Source organism: Desmodus rotundus, chromosome 5 (assembly GCF_022682495.2).
Source record: "Desmodus rotundus isolate HL8 chromosome 5, HLdesRot8A.1, whole genome shotgun sequence".
In the NCBI taxonomy this organism is placed as follows: domain Eukaryota; kingdom Metazoa; phylum Chordata; class Mammalia; order Chiroptera; family Phyllostomidae; genus Desmodus; species Desmodus rotundus.
Window position 1 is genome coordinate 124,019,150 of NC_071391.1, and position 22,020 is coordinate 124,041,169.

Here is a 22,020-nt window from a genome sequence, read left to right on the forward strand (position 1 = left end):
CAACAACCTGAGCAGGTCGGGGGGTGCCATGAGGAGGGAATAAAGAAATTGGAGGCCAGTTCCAAACCTGATGTTAACAGAATTTCCGGGCTTTCTGGATGAGGATGCAGAGTGAGGGAAAGGCTGCTGAATGGCTAGCCAGTTTCAGAATGGTTGCTGAAGTGATGGCTGGTGGCCTCTTTGGGGGCAGCTGAGGATTAATGGGCTTACTTCTCAGCAAGAGACACTGGGGAGGACCCTCAGTGAGTGAGGGCTCCACAGTCAGGGTGTCCTCTCCATCAGTCCAACTCCTGGGCCTCAGCTTCCTCATTTTTAACAAAGATTTTAATTTATTATTTATTTTTAGACAGAGAGGAAGGGAGGGAGAAAGAGAGGGAGAGAAGCATCAATGTGTAGTTGCCTCTTGCACACCCTCTAGTGGGCACCTGGCCTGCAACCCAGGCATGTGCCCTGACTGGGAATAGAACTGGTGACCCTTTGGTTTGCAGGTCGGAGCTCAATCCACTGAGCCACACCAGCTGGAGCTTCCTCATTTTGAAATGAGACTCTTGGGTTAGGTGACTGCCCAATGTGCCTTCCAACTATAAGTTCTGTCCTTCATGAGAAGACACAGATAGCCCTTGTCTTTAGGAACTGGGAGTGGAAATAGGAGGCTCAGACAGAGCACACCAGTGTGGAAATGTATTGCTCAGACAGTAAATGTGGAGAGGAGGGGGTGAGCTTGGGCAGCTGGCCAGTGCTTGGGGAAGCTTGGAGCTGGGGCCTGAGCTACAGGGCTGAGCGGAGCCAAAGTCTCTGATTGGGACACAGGTCAGACTCTGGCTGTGGTGATGATGCCAGATCCACAGCTACCCAGGTGTCTCCCCATTCTCACAGTGGCACTAGGGGTCCTAGATCGGGAGCTGCAGTGGCCTCAGAGACCCTGCTCCTTTTGAGCTCAGTGACTCCCTGCCTCTTTGGGCCACTGAGAAGCTAACCTGCGGGCCCTGAGAGGAGGCTCAGCCAGCATCTTGAACTCATTTTCCAGCACGAGGGGGTCTGGTTTTATGTCACAGTCCAAGGCACGTGTTTACTCAGCTTCTCTGCTCCCCAGCCCAAGGAAAGATAACTGAACCTGATGGATAACCACTAATTGGATCATTACCTTCATTTTGAAATGATTGCCCCTGGCCCTCGGGGCATCAGTTCCGAGCTGGGACCCCCAATCCGGCCCAAGGCAGGCTGTGGAGTGGAGGACGGTTCCATCAGCTCAGACCCCAGCAGCACTGGGACCCCATGAGGACTTGCAGCTGTGCTCCTGCCAAACTGTCCCCGCCCCACAGCCCGCTCCCCAACCCCTCCTGGACTCCATGTACCCAGCCAGTCAATGTGCACCTTGCTTCTGCTGCACACCTTCTCAAGTGCCCTCCAGTCCTTGACCCCAGGGGTCCCAGGGAATGCCAGTTCGCACACCCCTCCTCTCTGCCTTTCTGAGGACCCCTCCCTCAGTGCTCCACCTCCCCATTTCTTTTGTACACAGTTTACTTCCCCAGACAGAGAACCGGGTCCTGGAAGGCAGGCTCACCTTTCGTTCCTGCGGTGCCTTGGCGTTGCTGGCACCGGGCTGGGCACACTGTTGTGGCTCATTGGTTGATTGATGCTATGGGGCAGGAGGCACAGGCAGGAAGGGAGGGCAATTGATTCCAGCTGAGGAAGAGGGGGGCAGGCGCAGGCTGAGGGTGATGGATTCCGGGAGGGTGGGGGCTAGAGGCTCAGTAGCGCTGAAGGAGCCCCCATGCCTCTGCCCTTGTGGCTCAGACCTGTGAGCCTGGGTTAAAAAAAGTAGTTTACAGAAGAACTCTCTCTGAGAGTGGTGAAAGAAATGACCATAACTCCTGGGATAAAATATGACAGTCATTAAAAATGCTTTGAAGAATATTTAATGGTATAGGGAAGGATTCATACCAAATGAGTGAAAGAAACCAAGTCACAAAAGATAATGTACCACATAATTCTATTAAAAACTGTTAAAACATACAAGATAGGAAGCTGGTGGCTGACATGTATTGGGCCCTATTGCTTGCCCTGCATCGTGCTATGTGACCTCAGGCAGTCTTCCTATCAATCCTAGGAGCTGGGTGCTAGCTCATTTTACATAATCCTATTCTATATATGTGGAAACTGAGGCACAGAAATGAAGTACCTTTCCCAACTTTCTATCTTGAAGCCGTTAGAGCTCTGAGTTTCTTCTGGTGCCTGGAGAGCCCTCACACAGAAGAACCAGGTCAAAACTGTCTAAAGCCACGTTCTATGGAGAGATGTTAGAGGTCTGCTATGGGGAAGAAGGGTCAGCTGTGCTCAGTGTGTCCTGAGGTTGGGGACGGGGAGGCCGACTGTGGCTGACTAGGAGGAAGAGCAACTTCCTAACTGCTGCTGGTCAGGGAGGAAGCCTGCATCCCTGGATGTGAGCAAGAATGAGCTGGGGAAAGGATTTCACATTGGGATGACCTCTGAGGACTTCTAATCCTCACAGTCTAGGAGAAATGGAAATGAAATCCAGGGTATTCCTTGGCCAGGTGCCTGGGCAGAGAACCAGGGACTCAGGAGCTGTTCTTTTATCCCTATTAAGCACTGCATGTTTGGGTCTCCCCAGTAAATATGTTGAAAACCTACCCCCCAATGTGATGGTATTGGGAGGTGGGGCCTCTGTTAGATGATTTGTATTAGCTGAGGGCATGAGGGTGGGACCTCATGAATGGGATTAGGGCCCTCATAAGAGTCAGGAGAGAGCTTGCTTCTTCTCTCACCCTCTTAGCCTTGTGAGGATAGAAGAAAACAGCCATCTGCATTCCAGAAGAGGGCCGTTAGCAGAACACCACTGTGCTGGCATCCTCATCTTACACTTCTAGCCTCCAAATGGTGACAAATAAATTTCTGTTGTTTAAGCCCCATAGTCTCTGCTACTTTGGTATAGCAGCCCAAGCTGCCTACAGAGCACCCTCTGGGTGACAGGTGCCTTACCCAGGCACTCCTTCAGATTTCCTTGAGAGAGTACAGACCACAGCCTCTTCTAGTCGTCTCTGTCTCTCAAACACACATGTGTTCCATGAGCTAAATGCCCTGGAACCCAAGATCAAGTTCCTACATTGGGGCACCCAGGGCAAGCTTAGGCAATGAAACTAAACATTTTAGAGAAGGGTCATGCTAAGCTGATAACAGTGTTATCCTGCAGAAAAAGGCTCAGGATAGAGAGACTGAGTCTTTTTGCCTTCTGTGGTTTCCTGAGATGTTACATAAATGCAGCCAATCTGGGCCTGGGCGGTCCAAGAGGTGTGTGTGTAGTGGGATGGGGGAGGGACCATGTCACCTGACTGAGATATGCAGAGTCCACTCACATTTTTCTGGGCAGTGTCCTGACCTTTAAAGAGGACACTGGGCTGAGAAATTCAAGCCGACATCATCCTGTTGTCTCACAGTGCTCACTGGTGTTGATGGTGGTGTTTGGTAATCAGTCAACCAGCCTGTCTTTATTGCCTGGTAATTGTGTATTCAGCCTTGTATGTGCATGTGTGTATGTGTATGTGGTCACGAGTGTACATGTTTATGTGTGTGTGTTTGAGGGGGTGAGGCATGAAGAGAAGGCACAACCTTGCTCTGGAAGTAAGATGGACCCAGGAGGAAACCGTTCACAGTAAACCCAAAAGGCTGGACACTGTCCGTTATGAGTTGGGGGAGACAAGCATTGCTTGTCTGCATGGAAGAGTTGAGCATGAAGCGGCATGTGCCTGCTGTCTGAAAAAGGCCTGGGAGGCTCTATGACTCTTACACTTAGTAAAATGCCCTTTTACCTTGTGTTTTAAAAGTGGTCATTGAATGCTCTCCGATGTGGAAGGATTTGACATGAAAACAGATGTAAGTTCAAACCCTGGCACATTGGCCAGCTCCTCAGGCTGAGTCTCTCTTTCTTCACGCCCTCTCCTCTGTATTTTTTTACCCCTCACTCCCCTTGAGTTAAACCTGTGGGGCAAATGCTCCTCTTATTTTGCGCCTTACACAGCACTGTTTTTCTTTCTGCTGGGGAGTGAGGTGGCATGTCCAGGTATTGAACATCTTGAATGAGAGAGCCGTGATGCTAGACACTGTTTGGGGTTGAAAGGTGAGCGAGACTCAGTCTTTATCCTTGTGGGTGACACCGCAGAGCCACAAGGAGAGGGGAGGTCAAGGATGGCACTGCAGCTTCATGCTTGGGTGGCATGGGTGCTGTGAGCAGAGGTAGGGAGTGTGAGGGAGAGGGGATGATTTAGGGGAATGATGGGTCAATGTTTGCTCGGCCTGACTTTGGAGAACTTTTGATAGAACCAAGTGGTGATACAAAGCACTGTCCAAGCCCCGGAATGCTTGTCCTTTCTCACCGACCCCGGCGCAGACTGGCCAGGCGGGCATGCAGCCTGACATCCAACCCATTCTCTGCTCTTCCCTGCCCTTCCTTCACAGAAACCTGACCTCCTCCCCTGCCTTCTCTGGTTACTTACTACTGGGCTCCATGGGAAGCATCCAGAATGCTACCATATGCAGGGATGTCTACCCAGTCTGTGATGAAAACAGTGTGAGGCCCTTTGGCCTGACCTGTCAGTGGTCCTCTCTCTCTTCCCACTGAGACATTGCCGCCTCCCCCCCGCCCCCACAATGTGTAAGAAGGGCCCATCCAGAGCGCCCCCATCTGCCTCGGGCTGATTCTCAAGGCTCCTCTGACCCGTCTGATGTGACCTGGTGCTGATCAGCTCCCATTTCCTCATCTCCCCTGACATGGTCTATCCTTGGATCCCCGGTTTCTTCCCTTGTCCTGACCTTGCCCTCCTCCTTCTCCTGAGCTTTAGGCCCAGGAGAAGGTGTGGGCTCCACAGGCTTTGTCAGTGCTTCCTTTAAATTCACCGACCAATTTTAGCTACTGGAAACCAGTCAGTTCCAGATTGCACGCTGTCCTTCAGACAGCTCAGGCTCCCTCTGTATTTATTTAACATATATTAACTTATTTATTAGAGGCTAGCAATGTTTCAAATTGTGGAGCTCCTACTGGTCTTTCAAGTCCTTCGGTTTTCTGATGGCAGACTTGACTGTGACGGCAGAAGTGGTGCTGGAGGTCCAGGCACCACCAGCCACTGTTTTCCTGCAGGAACCACAGTGGCAGATCCGCACAGCTTGCCTCTTCATCTAGTTTTGCCACAGAAGGGTCAAGTGTACTTGGTGTGCAGGCTGATCTCAATTTTCTTTATCATTTTCCTGAGGGAAGGGCCATAATGGGTCTGGTAGTTACCAATAATGATGAGCTCCTTGGTGTGTTTAGTTATGTTGCTGCAAACTAGGTTGGAACCCACAGAGGCAGCTGCCGTCTTCTAAATGATTCCTCTGATTACCTGTATTTTGCTGTGTAAATGAGCACTTTTTTGCCCAAATTTTTGAGGGAAAAATAAAAAAATGTGAATTATACACGGCGTAGTACATGAAATACCTCGTATCTGTTCTTGTGTTTTGTAATGATTTATTACATAAAATTTCTTGTACCATAATATATTCAAAAATGAATGCTAAAATTCCTTTATAATACAAAAACAAGTATCTAAATATAAGTAAATAAGTAATTGAATTAAAAAATTAAAACAAAAGATGTTTTTCCCCTGAAAGTTTGGGCCAAAATTGTGGGTGCGCATTATACATGGCAAAATACGGTACTCCACGGGGCTGGTTCTGATTCTTGTTCATGATTCTAATCTTGCTGGTCAAGGTGACAACTGCTGTCTTGTATCTTCCCAATGGCACGGTATCTTTAGCTCTTCTCTTCCCTTCCCCCACTCTTCCTTGTATCCATCTGGAGAAGGGAGGGGAAAACCAGGAGCTGGGTATTTTCTGTTGTTTCTGTTTCTGTCTTCTCATTTAAGCTTCTCTCCTACTCGGTGCTGTTCTTTCCCACAAAGGAATCTGAGGCTCAGAGAGTTACCTCAGGTGTCCGAGGTCTCACCTGTGGTGAGGCTGAGCTGGGTTAGAAACTAGTCTCTCTGGTTCCAAGGCCCCAGCTTGAGATTTGTTGTGGGTCAAACTGTGTCTCTCAAAAAGAAATATTGAAGTGTTAACGCCTGGTACCTGTGAGTGTAACCTTATTTGGAAACAAGGTCTTTGTAGATGAGAAAAAGTTGTCAGGAGATCATACTGGATTAGGGCTCACCCTAGTCCAGCGGTTTTCAAGCGGTGTGCCGCTGCACACTGGTGTGCCGTAAGAATTTTTAAAACATGCAATGCCAGACTATTTAGTCAGGGGCACAGGCTTGTTTTTCCTTAGATTGCCAAATAAAAAAATGACAACAGCTAACACAACAATAGCTGTCCAGAGTGAATATTCTGTCTTGAACCATAAATATATAGGCCATAGAATAGAGTTGCATCTTATTGGTCAAGTTGTATAACCAGGTTGCTTCTGATTGGTTAGTTCTTGGTACCAGAGATCCTTATATACAAGTATAGGCACCTGATTTTTTAAAAAAGTCACTTTGGAGCAAAGTGGTGGTAATTACTTTTTTTTTTTTGGTAAATCAATCAAAATCATACCCCTTTTTTGGTCAGATTGGCAAAAAATATCATATATATTTTGGTGTACTGTAGAATTTTAGTAATTAGTTTATATGTGCCATGAGATGAAAACGGTTGAAAATTGCTGCCCTAATGCAATGGCTGGGGTCCTTCTGAGAAACTCAGAGACGGAGACACAGGGTGAATGCCGTGTGAAGATGGAGGCAGAGATTGCAGCGATACCTCTACAAACCAAAGGATGCTACAAACACCGGGGTGGGGGGGAGACATGGAGCGGATTCTCACTCAGAACGCCCAGATGGAACCAACGCTGCTAATACTTTGATTTTGGACTTCTACCTTCCAGGACTGTCAGAAAACAAATTTCTGTTCCTGTAAGCCACCCAGTTTATAGTCATTTGTTTTAGTAGCCCTAGGAAAATAATAGTTTCTTATATATCAGTTCAAAACCAGAATACATCTTTTTCCTGGCCTAAAACCAGCAGACTTCTCCAGAACCCACTCTCAGAATCCTTCTCTCTGGGGTTGGCCCAGATCTGGTTAAAAGGTTTATTGCATGAGTCCATCTGGGAGCTGCCTCGGGAGGCAACAGAGGCCAATGGATGAGTGAATGGCTCATTCTTGTGGCCCCCAGAGAAGGCTTTGTGGAGGCAGAGGCCTGATAGAGAACAGAAACTGGAGATGCGGGATAAAGAGCTAATTTGAGTGGGAACAGAGAGCAGTGCATGTAAAAGCACCTGGCGTGATAAGGCATGGTGTTTATTACATTGTAGGTGGTCAATTAATGTTAGTTAAGCAAATGAAAGAATGCAGGAGCCTTGAAAGCAGTTGAAACCAGGTATGAAGCACCATAAATGTGCTGGATCCACATTTTAGGCAAGAGCATTGTTAGCTACACTGATTTGAGTGAATTGTCAAAGGCAATTGGGGAAACCCAGCCCTTGGCCTCAAAAGTCATGGCTTCCGGCTTTGACTCTGCTGCTTTCTGGTTTTTGTGAAGTTGGGAAAATCATTTCTCTCTCTGAGCCTCGGTTCCCTCAACTGTAAAGTGGAGATGATAAATGTCCCTTAGCTTACAAAGTTAGAAAGATGGAATGGCAAAGAATTTGAAAGTGCTTTGTAAACTGCAAGGCCAATATGAACATAAAGTACTATTCATCTTATCATTGACTGCCTAACCTCTTCCCTGTCCTGTGAATGCTCCATACCCATTTGTACCTCTGAGTCTCTGCTCATGGTCTCTTTGCCCAGTTGAAAGTCCCTCTGTGTTGGTTAGGATTAGATTTGGATACAAGTAACAGAAAACCCAAGGCAACAGTGGTATGCTTCTCTCTCATATAATAGTCCGCAAGCATTCCAGGGCTGGTGTGGGTGTCTTAGCATCTTTCCATTTTGTTGCTTTGCTGTGTGGTTGCCATTTCCAAGGTCACTTTGTGGCTTGAAATAGCTGCTGGAGCTCCTTCATACATCCCCATTTCAGCAAGAAGGAGTAAAAAGAGAGGGCAGGCTTCCTGTCTTCAAAGACACTCTCTAGAAGCTGCATATGCCCCCTTTTTATATATTCCATTGGCCAGAACTTGATCACATGGACACATATATTTCCTGGAGGAACTGAAAAATGTGGTTTTTATTCTGGGTGGTCATGTGCCCAGCTAAAACTTAGGGTTCTATCATCATTGAAGGAGGAGAGGGGAATACTTAGGAAAGACTAGCATCTATAACATTTCATTCATTTCTCCTCCATAGACCCATATTTCATTCTTCAAGATCAAGTCAAGTTCATCTGCAAAATAAGGAGTTTGTATCACTTGGGAGTTACAGAGCTAGTCCACGGGCATATAGAAGTTTTGTGTGGATCGTCTCATTTAGTCTGCGGCTCAGCTCTGCGGGATGGACACTATCATTGCCTCAGAGTTTTAGACGAGGAAATGTGGCTCAGAGAGCTGTGCAATGTCATGGATTAGGTTTCCTGGGATACAAACTCTAGATGGAAAGTACCAATTAGTGGGCAGGACATGCATCAGAGAGTGCTTTTGGGGCTAATTCCTGTGGAAGAAGATAGGGGGTGGAAGCAGGACTGGGCAGAGGGAAGCTGGGCTGCAATGCAGTTCCAATAAAGGTCTCAGCTGGCTCCCCAGGGACCGCTGGAGCTGGGATAGCCCTGCAGAGCTGTTCCAAGTTGGCACCGAGAGGACAGACCTTTAGACACTAATGCTGGTCACTCACCCATTGAACACAGGCTACCCCCGGAAGAGGGCCAGACATAGGGCAAATCAATCATTCTCTTCAGCTAAAACAATCCCTGAGAAGGCGTGGACCTGAGGGCTCCCTGCTGGCAGCACCTCCAGTGCCTGCAGGTGTAAGTCCTTCGTTCCTGAAGCAGTACTCTGGAGGGATCAGAGTCCCGCATAAAGCCACTTAACTAAGCCTGCAGCAGCAACGAGTGAGATAGGACTAGGACCAGGACATCTGACTCCAGCCGCTGGGTTCTCACGGCTAAATGGTTTGCTCAAAGTCACAACTAGAAAGAAATGCCCACCATTCAAGCACCTTGTCTGCAAATTAAATCAATCTGCTATATTGCCTCTTTAGAGTCTCTGCTGGTGCCTTCTTCTGGAAATTTTACCTCTAGGTTTCCTATGCACTGTGTTCTTTCTTCTCTCTGAACAAATCCTGGCAGCTAATAGTACTCTAGCTGAACTGTATCTAGTCAATCAAAGCAGTGCTTTGTTGACAAGGTCTCCTGGGGGCTCAGCCCTCTGCCAGGTGGAATGGGATTCTGAAGACAGAATCCTGCTCCAGCAGAGTTGCCGGCTGTTTGGAGAGCCACGGCCTCCACCCATGTAGGCGGCGTTGGCAGGAGAGAGCGGCACATTGAGGGCGGCTCTGTGAGTCCTATCTGTCATAGCTTCCAGAGGAAGGAAAGGGTAACTCCGGCTGGATCAGGAGACCTGGGCCCACGCCTCCTCTGCCCTACCTGCCCACCACAGTCTCCTGAGGCTGGGGCCAGATTTTCTCCCCTTTGGGAAACGTCCGGCACTCAGTAAGTGGGAAGGGATTTTAGAACTATAGGACTGGAGAAAGACAGTCACGTTTCTCAGAGGCACAGAGGGCAGTATGACCTGCCCAAGGTGACACAGCCAGATGGAGGTAGCCTGGCTGGATTGAGAACCTGGGCTTCCTGACTCCTGGCCTAATCTACCTCCCTGAACTGTCCTCACTAAATGAGGGCTGCAGGCCCAAATGCAGCCTTCAGGCTGGTCCCTGCCTTCTGGCATTTCAGCAAAGCCCTCAGGACTGTCACTGTCTCAATGAAGAGAGAAACAAAACACCAGAGAGGGAAGGGCAGGCCCGTGGAAACACCCCACAGAACTCTATAACTGATCTCCACCAGGTCCAGCTGCCTCCTTGCTCGTCCCAGGCGGCTGGTCCAAGAAAGGGGGTGGGGAGAAGAGAGTACAAAAGTTCTTTCTATCTTGGGCTTAGCACCTGGGACTTCAGACAATGCCCAGTCCACTGAGAAGATTTAGGAGTGATTCTGTAGGAAGCCAGAGTATAACAAGCTTTAGATCAATGGTTCAATACGTAGACAGCTTTTGCCCACCACCAGAGACAGGCTTCCTAACACGCTGTAACCCGCATCTTCCCCCTGAAACATCTTAGCTCCACGAAGCAATAAAACAGTCTGGCCTAAGTTACTGAACCTCTTTGAAGTCCTGGAGAGGCCCATAAATAAGGTAGGTACTTTGGAAGGGGGAGCGTTCATTTGGAGGGATCCCCAAACAACTCTTTCAGAGTCCCATTGATTTGTAGCTGCCTCTAAGTCAATTTCCTGGGGCCCATAAATCTTGATTGGAGCAAAACGAAAATGTCATCAATATTTATTCGATGCATTTCTTACCACTCTGTAGGAAAGGGGGAAGAAAAAAATGTCAGCATTCTCACCCGCCACCCTGGAGCAGGCTTGGGACACGGCCGTTCCCCACTCCTCGAAGGCCGTTCCGTCGTGAACCATAAAGCCCGGGTAACAAATGTTCCATTTCATGGTCGGCAAGAGTGGTAACTGTCACTGGAGAAATAAAACTGAGTTATTGTTTCCAGTTTCAAAAGAACAGCAACAAGTATAAAAAAAAAACTGCATGCGATCCCTGTCCTCTTCCCCTCAGACACCTGCAGCCGTCTAATGTTTCACTGAATCCTGCCACATAAATGCATAGCTTCACTCACTAATCCATATGGCTCCAGAGACCACTGTTACATGAGAACTTAAACTGATGGGGCCAGGCAGCCCAGGGCAGCTTAATCTTTTTTAATTCAAATCGACTGAGTCCCATGTGGCCCGGAGATGATACCCTATATGCTGCAATCAGACTGACCTAGACTTCTCGTGCTCTAAATGATTAATGAAACTGCCTCGAGTTTGTTTCTATGGTGATTGGAAACCCGACCCCGGACAGAGGAATCTGCCATTCACGGTAAACCAATGGAAAGGGGGGCACCAGGGACCCTGGCTGCGGGTGGTTAAGGGGAAGATGCCCAAATGCTTCAAGTTCCTCTCCCCGGCCTGCTGCTGGCCTCAGAGAGTGGAGGGAGGGGACAGGAAGAAGTGGCCCTCTTAGGGAAGGTTTAATGCAACCAAACTGCAGGATTATTTTTTTCTCCTCCGAGAATTTAAAAATGTCTAAGTATTCCTAAAGCAACCGATCAAAGAGTGGAGGGAAGATAGCATTTAACTCACCTTTGGTTTCCTAAAATAAGTATGTAATAAATACCATAAAACCATGAAATCTTGGATTCTTTCTTTAGAGTGAAGGGTTTTGCCCTTAAGGAACATTATGAAACCTGCTGAATACCTCGTATTATCTGTTTACTCTGAGGTCACGTGTGGCTTTGTTTTTGGTCTCCCTGTGAAAGAGGTCATACCCGGACTTCCCCTGGCACAACCGTGCTGTCAGGACTAGCAGAGGAAGGCAGGGTGGGACTTAGGGGGAACTCGATGCTGCTGCAAGAGAAGCGGTGGGTGTGAACAGTTGCCTGCTGCTGTCTGCCTGGCAGAACAGCTGGGTCCTGTTTCAGGAGGGAGCCCATCCTACCTCTCCTATCAGAGCTCCCCGATGCCCCGGCTTTACGAAATGCTGAACCTTTAAGAGGTCTAACACGGGGAACACCGAAGAGCATGCCTTGTCAGTTTACAGTCTAAAGCTTAACCCAATGTGGCTCCTGACCGAGAGATAATGACTGTGAAAGTTGGTGGGGACGTGGCTCCCTTTCTTTCATTCTTTCCCTACTGCCCACCTACCTTTCTTCACATCGTCCCCGGCCACCCCCTTAAACCCAGTGTCCCTTGCCTCTGAACTTTTGATGGTCCATGTTCCCAAACTTTACTAAAACATACAGGTTTCTTTCTACCTCCCCAGTCCAGCTCTATCTCCCATTCATTTCTGCCAACTGTTCTGTGCACGTCCTCCATGAATGTCCCATTCTCTGCCTTTGCTTTGTGGTTCCCTCTGTCTGGAACGTCCTTCCCAAACCCATGCATTAGAATAATCCTCTCTGTTTCCCAAGATCTAGCTCCTGGGGCCACTCAGCACTTGGGCAGCTCAGTCAAAGGCTTCCCTGTATTGTGCCTTTTATAACAGTGTGTCCCAGGCTCTGCCTTGTGTGATGGGACATCTTGCTCCCAGCTGTAGAGCTGGGCACATAGAGTGTGCTCAATCTGTGTTTGTTCCATTGAATTTCTTTTTCACCCCCTACTTCTTGGTCTCTGGCCCTGCTGACTGCTAGCTGGGAAGTTCGCCTGGCCATTAGATCTGTTTTCCCCTCAATGGTCACTGCTAGCTGTTCCTGGTGGACAAAGGCTTCACAACCTCATGGTTCAGCAAGCACTCAGGAATACCAAGAAAGCAACAAGTGACTGCTCTGGACTGGCTCGAAACCGCTCATCTGACCAAGCTGGAGTGCATCCGGCCCAGATTCTCCAAGTCAAAACCTTCCCTGTTGAAGGCCTGAGCTGGTTCCAACCACGTTAAGTGCTGTTTACAGAGTCTGTCTGAGCCCAGTCTCTCACTCTTGCCCCTTTAGGGAGGCTCCACCATGCTGGGGTGCACCTGTCATGCAGCACCCTCCTCTGCCCTTGGCAGGGGACAGAGAACCTGAGAAAGAAGGGGCCTCGGCCAGCTCTCATTCATCCAGTTAGGTGTTTGCACAAATTACCCACTGGTAAGCAATCCCTCAGCCTTATCTGACTGTCCCACGGAGGGGGATATCATGTGTGCCTGTTTTATTCTCTGGGGACACAGGTGGCAATACTTGGGTGTGGGGCCCTCGAGGGAGGCAGTGGTATCCAGGTGCCTAGGAACAGATATTTGGGTGAGCAGAGACAGGCGACTGCTTCCTCCTGGCTAGTGATAAGCTTGAATGAGCTGTGTCCCCAGCATTGTCCCCATTTTGCCAAGTTACCCCACCCAATTTCTCATTCAGAGTCCCCTGTGTCCTCGCACGGAGCCCAGTGAGTCCTCCTCGCTCACTTGTCCCAGCCTCTGCTTCCTTTTTTGTTAAATGGACAAGGTCGCCACCCTTGAGTCTGTAACACTCTGTTAGGGAAAGAATATCTCTCCACTGTTCCCCTGATATTCCCTTGCACCCCCACATCCAACTGAAATGTTACTTGTTGTGGCTGTACATTTTTTAAATCACATTTAATCTTGAGGGGTTCAGGAAGAATCCCATGGCGCCATTCAGAAGGTTCCCGCCTAGGTGATGTAAGCACCGTGCTGCGGGGTCAGGCCAGGCAGGTGGGGTGGAGGGACCGGCCAGCAGAACTTGGGGACCGAGTCAGCAGCTGAGGTGAGGAATGTGAGATGCGAAAGAGATGTGGCAGAGGGAAGTGAAGTCATGAATATTTAGGAGCGGGGAGAGTGGAATTCAATCTGACACTGATACACAGGAGGACTGGATTGATAGCCAGAGTCTAAAATTAGAAGCACTCTCTCTTGGGAGTGTAGAGCTCAGACCCCAGAGATGAACTGGACTAAAAACTGAATTTGCCACTTGCCAGCTGAGTGACCTTGGGCAAGTAAGTTAACCTCTCTGTGCCCTCAGCTTCCTCATCTGTGAAGCAGAGATAATAAAGTTCTTTCTGTACAGGACTATTGTGATATTGAGTTAATGCGACAGTGCTTGGCACACAGCATGAACTAGCTGCTTTTATAATTGAATAAAGGTCAATGTCAGGTCCTTCCTAGAGGTGGTCAGGTTCTTTCCTTCTGCAGTTCCTTTCCCTTCTTTCCAAAAATCCTGTGCCACCCTCCCACTTTAATTTGTTTGGGAAGAAAAGAATGCCTAGGTCACCACTGTCCAATAGAAATATAATGCAAAACATGAAATTTAAAAATTCCTAGAAGCCCCACTAAAAAAATAAAAATTAGGTATTTTTACTAACATATATCATTTAACCCAATACATCTAAAATATTATCCTTTCAACATGTATTGAATGTTTTAAAACTGTGAGAGATATATACATATTTTTGCATCTTAACCCTTGAAATCTAGTGTATATTTTAGAAGTACAGCAAGTATATCTCGATTCAACCACCAGATTTTCATCTGAAACACTTCATTGTATTAAAGTCCATCAAACTGACAGCTGAAAGTAGCTCCACCTACCCAAATTGTTTCAAACAACTTGATTCAGCTTTCCAATAACTGAATTCACCATCAGTTTTTACATTGAAATTAATTAAAATGGTATAAATACTTAAATTTTCAGATGTACTAGTCACATGTCAAGTGCTCAGTAGCCAGTTGTGACTGTTGTACAGGACAGCAAAGATCTAGAAGTTGCCGTGGGGAGGAATTGATCTGGAAGGAATGCTACCTGGCGGTAGGCATCTCAGACACAAGGAACTTACCAGAACAGAGCCCCTGACGACACCCTGAGCTTGTTCCTAGTGGTGGTGGGAGAGGGCTATCGCAGTGCGGGGACACAAGTGTCCTGAGAATTCTCTTTATTCCTTCAAGGACCAATGCACACCAGTACCCACCATCTACTAGGTGCTGCCCTTGGTGCCGGAGATGCAGTGTGAGTTAGCGTCTGTACTGAATTGCTGTTAACATCTATCTGCCATCTTCCAGTCTCTAGCCTCCTGTATCGCCCAGGGGGCAGTGGACTCTGAAGTGGGGCCCCCACTCCTGGCCCTGTCTGGACACCTGCCTGGTACAGTATCTGACTGAAGCTCCACTTTGATAACAGCTGGTGAGCACCCGCTGTGGGCCAGGCACCATGCTCTTAGCTGGCATGCAGCTTCATAGGGTGACTAGCACCTTTTGGTGTATTGGCTCTTCCAGCTCCCTGTTGCTTTTGGCTGTTTCAGAAGCCGATGGCTTCCCCCTGTCCACTGCACCTTGGCTTTCCCCGTCCCCTATTCAACCCTACCTCCCCACCCCACCTCCCATCACATCTACCTTTTTACTATCCTCAACATAAAAGCCTTGGATGTATTTTGGTTCCAGATGTTTGCTAATTTCCCTTTCCATTTCTGGAATGACCATCCTATTCGTATTCCTCATTACCTATGCACATCCTACCTGCTGTCAAGGTTCTCTTTCTCCAATCAGCCTTCCAGCCCGTGTGATCTCCTTTTCTTTGTATTCATAGCTCTTCCTGCATTGGTGGTTAGCTTGGAGCTGCGTGTGTGGCAGGCAGCATTATTTAACGTCTCACAGTGCCCCTGAGTGCTAGACTGTCATTCATTCTTCTCTGACTCCTACGTTCGCACCCATTCCACCCTCTTCTCCCAGTTCTCTCCAGCATCTGGACACATAGGAGGCACTCAGGAAAAACCTCCTGAGAGCCTGATATCCTAGCCAGGAGGTCAGCCTGAGTTATAAGGCTTGGGAGCCCCTTTGCTGGGCAATAACGTATCCCAAGTATCTGCTATGTCCACTATTATGCTTTATACAATGCAGGCCACCGTTGAAACATTTATGGGAAAATTAATTGCCCTTCATTGAGTTCACTGGCAGGGAGCTGCTCTTTCTGCTAATCTGATTGGAGAAAACAAAAGGCTTTGCTCCCTTAATTAAGTCTTTATTCACATATGGAACTATTGTGCTATTGAGCAAATTCATGGTAATAGTAATAATAGTTGTGAGCATCGCTAACATTTCTGGATCAATTTCCATCTGTCAAACACTGTGACAAGTGCTTCACACATACCACTTCATTGAATTTCTACAACCCACTGAGGCAACACCAGCAAGAAGCCTGGGGTGAGGGAAGGGGTCAAAGGTTCCCGGTATGGTAACGGGCAGCCTCCCTCGCCAGTGCCAGCTGTGTGATTTCTGGTGAGTGTGTAAACCTAGCTGTGAAATGGGGATGATAACTGTAAATTCTTGTGATGATTGCAGATGATGAATGCAAAGCGCTTAGAAATCACATTCTATTTTTTGAAAATATTTTATCTGTTATCATCATTAGTCCCCATTTTATAGATGGGGAAACTGAATTACAGAGAGACTAAGTACATTGCTCCCAGTCACAGAGTTAGTAAGTGCTACAAAGAGATTTAAACCCTGTCTGACCTCATAATCCTTGCTTGTAATCACCACACTACAATGAATACAAATTTATTCATCTTTGCCCCAGGCCCTGTGCTGGACAGTCGGCAACCAATTATCTCATTCAATCTTCCAAATGATTCTGTGAAATGAACTTATCCCCTGGGCAGGGAGGGACCTGGGAGGAGCTCCCAGCTGGGCCAGTATTTGAGGAGGATGGTGCATCCCCCGTACGAGAAGTCTGCCCCATGGCTCCATCCATGGAGTGTAGTACAAGGAAGCTGCCCCAGTGGGAAGGACAGGGCCTCCGCGGTGACATAGGAGGGGCAGCACCACTGCGTGAGAGGTCAGACAGTTTTCCTGGAATGCAAGTTTCACCTAAAACAGCTGCAAACTTGGTGAGAACAGGTTTGTTTGTTTGTTTTGTCTGTTTTGTTCACTACTGCATGCCTGAACTCGCACCGTACCTCACATAGCAAAGGTGCTTAATAAATATTTCTTGAATACGTGGGAAGTGAGCTCTAAATTATGTTACAAGCAGAGAAAACAGTGCATGCAAAGGCCCAGAGGTACGAGAGGGGGTGGCCATCGGGGGAGTACATGGACTGAGCCTCTTCTACACCAGGGCAAGCCGTCCTGTCATGTAGGCGGGGCTCCTTCTGGCCAGGGCTGGATGTGAAGGCTCACCGGAGTCCAGGTGGCTCAGCAGGGTAGCAGTTCACTTAAAGGGCTGGGATGGAAGCCCCAGGGAGTAATGAAGAGGACTGTCCTTGCATCCTCAGCGATAATGACAGGATGCAGAGAGATGGAGGAGAGCCACAGGTACGTGGCAAATGGGCCAACCCCCAGCTCCATAGATGCAATACCAGTGAAAAGTTCAGGGAAACAGGAGGTGCTCCTTGCAGAGGGTGACAGTGTCAAGTGAATGTGAAAGACACACGTTCTTCCTCAGGACTGGCATTGGCTGAGAAGACACTCATCTCAATAAGTGCTTCTTGATTGCTTCCTGGAAAATGGTGACACTTGCACAAAGTGAGAAGCCTGATTTTGCAAAGCAGCTACAGGTAAGGGGCGGTTCCTGGGGAAGCTGAGTTTCGATCCCACTGGGCACCTACCCTGGGTATCTGCATAAGCAGCATTTCCTCTCTGTACCCCTTCCTCCTTTTTGGTCTTCTATCTCTTCTCTGAATCATCAACTCTCAGCTTAGATGCCAACTTCTCCAGGACACTCTCTGACTCCATTCCATCTCCCATAGCCCGCCTGCAGACCTCAGGTATCACAGGCAGCCTTGCGTGCTTTGTGCTGCCAGAGAAAAACAGCTGTTAAAATATCCGTGTTCACTGGCCCACTACCAAAGGACTGAGGCAAACTTTGTGACATATAAAAGTGAGATCTGCAGCTCAACTCTCATCAATTGTAAAATTGTTACTTTAAATTAATATATTGAGTAATTTAGTCAAATGGTTCAAAAACCAAAACAATACACAAAGACATGCAGTGAGATCAGACTCCCACCTTGGTCCTTCTTCCACCTGTGTGCTCCTCCCTCAAAACCCAACCCAAACCAGGGACCACTGTTAATAGTTTTTCGTATATACTTCCAGAGATTTCTGAATATATGTTCAAAGACTGTTTCTAAAACACAAATTCTATCATTCTAGATACATTGTCCTTCACTTTGCTTTTTTTCACTTAAAAACAAATCCTTAAAATCTTTCTATATTAGTACCAGAAGCGCTTCCTCATTTGGTTGTATAGGTGTGTACATCTATTCTACAGATCACTACAATTTATTTAACTACTTTCCTGTGGACGGGCAGTTACGTATCTAAGTTGCTTCCAGTCTTGTGCTGTTATAAGCAGTACTGGAATGAATAATCTGATATTTAGGAACCAGTAGATGCGCTCCTACAATGCTTACTATAAACATAACACACACACACACAGTCCTTACAGCTTAGGAAGCACCTCTTTAAAAAAAAAATAATTAAACATTTTACTTTGAGATAATTGCAGATTCACACACAGTTGTAAGAAATAATTCAAAGACATCCCGAACTGGGTACAAAACTATACTACGATATCACAACAACGAAATTAACACTGATGCAAGCTACTCACGTGATGCAGATTTCATCAGTCTTACATATGTGTGTGCTCACACCCATGTGTGTATTTAGTTGTATGAAGTTTTTCACCTGTGTAAGCTTGTGCATCCACCACCAGAGTCAAGGTACAGAACAGCTCCAGCACCATGAGGAGTTCTGGCCTTTTGCAGCCACGCCCCCCTTCCTCCCCTGCTGCTGCCTCCGCTGCGCCCTCGCTCAGTCCCTAACCTCTGGCAACCCGGCAACTTTTGGCAATCTGCTATAATTTTCTATGCTTTTTTCATTTCAAATGTTATATGTGTAGAATCACATTACATCATATATGACACCTTTTGGAGCTGACTTTTTAAAATCAGCATAATCAGATACAAGTATTGCTACCCAAGCTTTTGTTTCCCTTTCCGTTTGCATGAAATATTTGTTTCCATCCCTTTATTTTGAGTCTGTGGGTATCTTTCATTCTGAGGTGGGGCTCTTGTGGGTAGCATATATATGGGTCTTGTTGTTGTTTTATCCTTTCAGCTACCCTGTCTTTTGATCGAATCACTTAACCCATTTACATTTAAACTGATTATCGATAGGTATGTATTTACTGCCATTTTATTCTTTTAACAACCTGGTTGGAGCTACAAAGCAATCCACAGTTTGTGGCTGCCTCTGCTTGGCCTGGGTGTGTATGGCAAGGACCAAGCTGTGCATCAAAGCCAGCTTTTTACCAGCACTGGGCCTGCGGACGGGTCAGGAAAAGCCCCAGGGCACCCTGAGATCCACTTCTGCTGCCTCCATCTGTTGGCTGCCTGTTAGGCTCAGTCACTGGAAGAGCCTCTGGTGGTACTTGGGTTGCATGAGGCAGGCTCTCTGTGATTGATGCAGATTCAGACTTGTGCCAGTGCTGAGTCTGAGGCCACTGAGCAAATGTTCCGGAGTATACCAAGTCTAGCTGCCACCTGTACACCTTTGTGATGGGGTGGGGTCTCAGGGAATCATCGGGGTGAGTCTAGCAGAGTTTATCAGGCTCAAACAGACCAAGATCTGGCTATGTGAAGGGAGGGCTCTGCATGTGAGGGGGAAAAGGCCCCCATCCTAGCGTTCTAGAGCCATACAATGTAGTCTGTCCCAGACTCTGCCCGGAGTCCGATCTCAGCAGGGCAGGGTTGCCAGGAGTCAGGATGGTGGAGCTAGTGGATCTCCTGTGAGGGGGAGATTCCGGTCAGGCTTGGGGAAAGGTAGAGGGAGTTGCCCTTGCCTGAAAGCCACACAACTCAGCCACTGACACCCCCTGATTCCATCCAGACCTCTACACCCTGGCCCAGGCAGCGGACTCCTCAGCAGGGCACAAGCTCTGCAGGGTGGAACTATAGGGAGTCCAGAGGGTGGGGCTATTGCATTCCCCCGTCTGATGCCATATGAAGTGCTCCAACCCAATGAAGATGGAGTCTGTGGTGTGGGAGAGTGACTCAGCACAGGTATCCTGGCGGCTATCCTTTCAGTTCTCTCCCAGAGCCACAAACACCAGTCTCTCCTCACGTGACTCTGCTCTGCTCTTCCCTCCCTCCCTCCGCCAGAGTCCAGGGTGAGTGGCTGCAAACAGGAGTTTATGTGTTGGCCCTTTAAGACGGCACCTGTGTCTCTCACAGACCCCCATTACTCCCTGGCAGACAGACTCCCCACTGATTTTCACAGTCAGATGTTATATAGGCACCTCTTCCCAGCTGTTTCTTTGGACTGGGGAGCCTGGCTTGGGGTTGAGACCCCACGCTTCTCTGGGGGAAGCTTGAGATATCCCTCTGGAATCTAAGCCACTGCCGAAGGGCACAGAGGCCCTTTTCACATCCCTACCCATCTACCAGTCTCAATGTGGCTTCTTCTGTAAATCTTTGGTTATAAGGCTTCTCTTCAGTTAGTCTCCAGTTGGTTACCCAGGTTGCTGGCTCTATATTTTAGCTGTAATACCAGTTCGGTCTTGGGAAGAGGTGAGTGTAACATCCACCCACTCCACCGTCATCTTGGATCCCTAGGACTCTGATTCTTTATTTGCAAAATGAAGAAAATAGAGACGACTCCTAAGGTCCCTTCCAGCTCAAACTTTCTATGATGGGACATAATTAAAGAAGGCGTTATCTATTGATTAGCAAATGAGGGCAACATATATTACACTGTATAACTCAACAGTGGTGGGGATCATCAGAACGTGTCTGAAGACTGGAAAGCCCAGGAGGGCAGGTGGCATATAAGAATTATAGGGAGGTGGGTTTTGAGGATGCTTGGCTATTATCGTCAGTCTGGGGTGTTCTTTTGTTTGGCTGATAAACTAATAACATCTTAAAAGTCCTGATTTCCTACAGCCCTGGTTTCCCATCCACTGCCAACAGTCTTGAGTTCATTCCTGGCGGGTTCCAGGGCCCAGCCCCTCACCACGGGCCCTGCACCCGCCACAGTGCAGCTCTGGTGTGCACGTGGGCTGTAGCCCACCCCCCCACCCCCCCGACTGCAGACACTTTTGATTCCTGTAAGTAGCTTTGACAGAGCTCAGCAGTACTCCCAGGATGAAAGCTGTTTTCTTTTAAAAAACAGATGTTGATGACGATAAAGTCTGAAGAGAAGAGTGCAATATAAGTAGATTTTTAAATCACTTATGCTTAGAGGAATTCACAGGACATGTTTTAAAAAATATAGCCCTCTACATGATTCCTATTACTAGTTCCATTGATGAAAAGGCTCAAGCACTTTTGGTTTAACATCCTTAATACAAAGGGGCACCTCAAGACACATTTCCAGATGCAAACCAATGTAGAGTTTTTTCTTGTCAATTAGATCTTACTTTCTATCAGTGGCGCTCCCTTGTTACCTCTTTTTCCTTTTTAAAAATGTTCTTTTTATACAGCTGTTGTATTATACAGTATACACCTGAAATCTGTATACTGCTATTAACCAATGTTACCCCTATGAATTTAATTTTAAAAAATTTTCAAAAAATCCACTGTGAAAAAAGAAAAAGAACACATCCTTGTGGAGATGAGCCCACAATTAAAATATTAAAAATATTCATTGAAAAAAATTAAAATTCATTTTTATATGTGAGACAATAAAAAGGAGAAAAAATAAAGATGATTTTATTAATATATTTATTTTTAAAAAGAGGAAACACATGAATATGACTAACATTTGTAAAAGAACAAAAAATAATCAGCAAAAACCTTCTCTCCCACCCAACTCCAGCCCCCCAGTTTCCCTTCCCAAAGGTCAACCCATATTACTAGTTTTTTGTGTACCCTTCCAGAGGTCTGTTACTCACACACAAACACACGCCCACCTGTTATTTTTTCCTTTTTACATATTATACTCACACACTGACGTATCTATTGTATTTTTCCATTTAGCAATACATCCCAGAGATCACTTCTTTTCATTGCATACAGACATTCTTTTTTCAGCTGTATAGTATTTCACTGCAATTGGTTTAGTAAGTCCCCTATGGACGGATATTTGGATTGTTTCTGATCTGTTGCTGTCACAGAGGCCTTGTATATGAATAATTTCTCACATATGGTCATATAGCCATAGGATAAATTCCTAGAACTGCAAGTTTAAAGTCAAAAGATAGGGGCATTTGTAGCTTGGATGGATTAAATTGTCATTTTAAAATTGCCTATAATCCCTTCTCCAGTATTAGTCATGTTAACATTTTAATTTGTAATTTTCCAGAGTCGCTCCCTGACCAAGCATGTACTGAGCCCCTAGGGGCTAAGTTCTGTTAGCGCTGGTCACACAACACTAAACAAAGCCAACT

At 47.1% G+C, this 22,020-nt stretch overlaps 1 pseudogene; it reads right to left on the reverse strand.

The window, feature by feature from the left end:
• Positions 1 to 5,049: 5,049 nt before the first annotated feature.
• Positions 5,050 to 10,606, reverse strand: LOC112298092 (large ribosomal subunit protein eL43-like; annotated as a pseudogene).
• Between the last annotated feature and the right edge of the window lie 11,414 nt (positions 10,607 to 22,020).